Source organism: Lactuca saligna, chromosome 7 (assembly GCF_052625555.1).
Source record: "Lactuca saligna cultivar CGN05327 chromosome 7, ASM5262555v1, whole genome shotgun sequence".
Lineage (NCBI taxonomy): Eukaryota > Viridiplantae > Streptophyta > Magnoliopsida > Asterales > Asteraceae > Lactuca > Lactuca saligna.
In genome coordinates, this window is record NC_136423.1 from 113,455,821 (window position 1) to 113,459,897 (window position 4,077).

The window sequence follows — 4,077 nt, forward strand, 5'->3', positions numbered from 1 at the left end:
AACATGGTCTAACTTATTGTCCAACATTTGTTTCTCGATCTCCGATTTGTCTGACATAGAATTAAATTCAACACATCAATTAGGTTCTAACCGGGCCCGACACATAAGTCAAAACCAAATCATCGAGGGGTCTAGATATTTCTTCTATTGCTAGAAGGAACAGATAAACTTCGACTCATATGCTTGTACAAACTACTTGTTGAATTATGCACAAAAGCACGTTGTACGACATCAAGTTACTGATGCGTTTTCGTACAATCAATGGATAACCAACTCATAGTCAACAACTCATATCTCTAGGTTTAAAGACATATATGATATTACCGTCTCGCGATCACTTGAGATAAATTCCATGAAGTGATAGAAGCAAGCATGGGTTTAATCCAATACTCAGGACTTATGAGCACTCATAAATGTTGTAGCAACCATTGCTATGTCTAATGCACCTTAGACAAGTCTTACAAGACAAATTCATGATAGTCTTGATTCATATCTACTTCTGACATATGACCGACTGTGGAGAGTTTGAATAAAATAATTATTCTGGAAGTCAAAACATGAAAAATTGAAACAATAGTGAACGATCAACATAGGATAGTAACACTTTACTCATAAATAAATAACAACTTTTATTTAATCATCAAATGTCAATTACATTTCACAAGTTTCAGATATCTAATTATTAAAACTAATATCGTCGCTCAGCCCGATGCTTCTTGTATGTTGCAAATGCCTAACCCTAGTCAGTCCCATCGTGAGGGGATCTGTAGGGTTCTCTTATGAGGATACCCTCTTTGCCACGAGGAGTCCTTCTTCTATCTTGTGTCTTATGAAGTGGTATTTTCTGTCAATGTTTCTGGATCTACCATGATATCTTGTCTCCTTGGCTAAGGCAACCGCACTATTGTTGTCACAGAAAATTTCCATAGGCTCTTGTAGCTGGCATAACTCCAAGGTCTCCAATGAACTTCTTCAGCCATATCGCCTCCTTTGCCACTTCACTCGCTGCTATGTACTCTGATTCACAAGTAGAATTAGCTACAGTCTCCTATTTGGAACTTTTCCAAGTATTTGCTCCTCCATTTACGGTAAAGACATCGCCCGACTGAGAGCAAAAATTATCCCTGTCAGTCTGAAAACTAGCATCACTATACCCAATCACTCTCTAGTCATCACTCCCACCAAGGGTAAGGACCCAATCCTTAGTCCTCCGTAGGTACTTAAGAATATTCTTTACCGCAATCCAGTGCGGCATGCCATGATTTCCTTGAAATCTTCTAACCATGCTCAAAGCAAAGGCTACATCAGGGCGAGTACAAGTCATAGCATACATGAGGGAGCCAACAACGGAAGCGTATGGAAATCGATTCATCTCAACTATATCAGCCTCTATACTCGGACTCCGAGTCTTACTTAGACTGGCATTGTGCTGGATCGGCAAGTCCCCTTTCTTGGAATTCTGCATGTTGAATCTTTTCAACAACTTATCCAAGTAGGTACTCTGACTAAGTCCAATTAGTCTCTTACTCCTATCTCTCATTATCCTTATCCCTATGATATAGGCAGCTTCTCCAAGGTCCTTCATAGCGAAACACTTCCCAAGCCAAGACTTAACCTCCTACAAAGTTGGGATGTCATTTCCTATGAGTAGTATGCCTTCCACATACAACACCAGAAAGCTAACTATACTCCCACTAGCTCTAACATACACACATGGGTCATCTTCGCTCCTCAAAAAGCCAAACTCTTTGACTGTCTCATCGAAGCAAAGATTCCATCTACGAGATGCTTGTTTCAATCCATAAATGGATTTCTCAAGCTTACACATCCTATTAGGGTACTTTGCATTGACAAAACGCTCTAGCTGAGCCATGTAAACATCCTCAGCCAACTTTCCATTAAGGAAAGTGGTTTTGACATCTATTTTCCATATTTCATAATCATGAAATGCAGCTATGGCCAACAAAACTCTAATAAACTTAATCTTTTCTACTGGTGAAAAGGTCTCATCATAGTCAACTCCCGGAGTTTGAGTAAAGCCTTTTGCCACCAGTCTTGCTTTGTAGGTGTGTACCTTCCCATCCATGTTGGTCTTCTTTTTGAAGATCCATTTGCACCCAAATGTCTTACGACCTGGTACATTGGCAACCAAGTTCCACACTTGATTATCATACATGGACTGAATCTCGTTGTCCATAGCCTCCTTGCATTTAGCAGACTTAGCTCCTGCCATGGCTTACCTGTAATTATTAGTTTCATCCAAATCTATTAGTGTACTAACACTATAAATGTATCACCTTCAGTGGTGATGTGATAATCATTATAAAAATCAGGTGTGTTCCTAACTCTAGTGGAACGCCTTGGTGGTACAAACTCATTTATCGTCTCAACAGGAGTTTCCTCCTTAGGTTGGTTGATAGTGTTTCAGTTTCCTTCACCACTTGACTCTTGAAGCTCTTCAAGGTCAATTTGTCTCCCACTGTTTCCTTGGGTTATGAATCTTGTCTCACGAAAGACTCCCCATCTTGCTACAAAGACCACATTTTCACTAGGCCTGTAGAAGAGGTAACCAACAGATCTTTGTGGATAGCCGTTGAAAATACACCTCTCACTTTGAGGTTCAAGATTTTCATGAGACTCGCACCTCAAAAAAGCTTCACAACCCCAAATCTTGATGTGGTCTAGATTGGGAACCTTCCCAGTCCACATCTCATGAGGTGTTTTAGCAACCTTCTTAGTAGAGACTAGGTTAAGGATATTGGCGACACTTTCTAAGGCATACCCCCAGAATGAGATTGGTTACGTAGCTTGAGTCATAATGGAATGAACCATGTCCAATAAGGTCTGATTGCGCCTCTCGGCAACACCATTTAGTTGTGGTTTCCTAGGAGGTATCAGTTGTGAGACTATCCCACATTCCTTAATATAGTCAAGGAACTCAATACTAAGATACTCTCCTCCCTGATCAGATCAGAGCATCTTAATCTTACTGCACAACTAATTCTCAACTTCCTGCTTAAACTCTTTGAACTTTTCAAAGGTTTCTGACTTATGCTTGATTAAGTAGATATATACATATCTGCTATAATTATCAGTAAAAGTCATATAATACCGATTAGCATCCCTTGTGGCTGATTTGAAGGGTCCATAGACATCTGTGTGTATGAGGTCCAACAAACCCTCACCCCTATCACAAGTATCGGTGAAGGGTGACTTTGTCATTTTTCCAAGTAAACAAGACTCGCAACTATCATCCTACTTTAGGTCAGATGATTCCAATACTCCAGCCTTCTGGAGTTGGCCTATGCGCTTCTTGTTCAAATGTCCAAGACGACAATGCCACAAGGATACTTTATCTAAGCTCATCGAAGAATCAATATGATATACATTATTTCCTAAGTTGTCTACAATCGACACGGTTTCATATACACCATCACAAGGTAATGCTTTAAAATAAAACACATTATTATAAAAAGCATCAATAGCACCAATTTTATTACCAAAACAAAATGTGAAACCCTGTTTGTACAAACTATGAAGGGAAATAATATTTCTCACCATTTTTGATGAGTAACAACATTTATTCAAATCTAAAGTTAACCCATTATTAAGCAATAAAGATTAAACTCCAATCTTGGTCACAGGTGATGCTTTCCTATTGCCCATGATTAGGTTTATCTTCCCTTGCTCCACTTCTTCACTACTTCTTAGGCCCTGCAAATCAGTACAAATATGAATACCACAACTTTTATCAAGCACCCAAGAGTTAGCATGTAATGAGCTACCATACAATATAGTATAAATGCCTGCATGGGTGGGTTTAACTTTCCCATCCTTCACATCCTGCAAGTATTTGGGTCAGCTTTGCTTCCAGTGCCCCTTTTCATGTCAGCAGAAGCATTATGCTTCCTTTGGGTTTGAAGAAAGAGGAATGAGACCTTTATCAGTCCTACTTGAATAGGATCCATGAAGGGAGTTTCCCTTGGTACCCTTCGAATGGGTCTTCCTCTTCTTCCCCTTTCCCTGCCCAATTGCCAAAACAGGGGCTGCTGTAGGAGTACGAGTAGAAGTAACAGC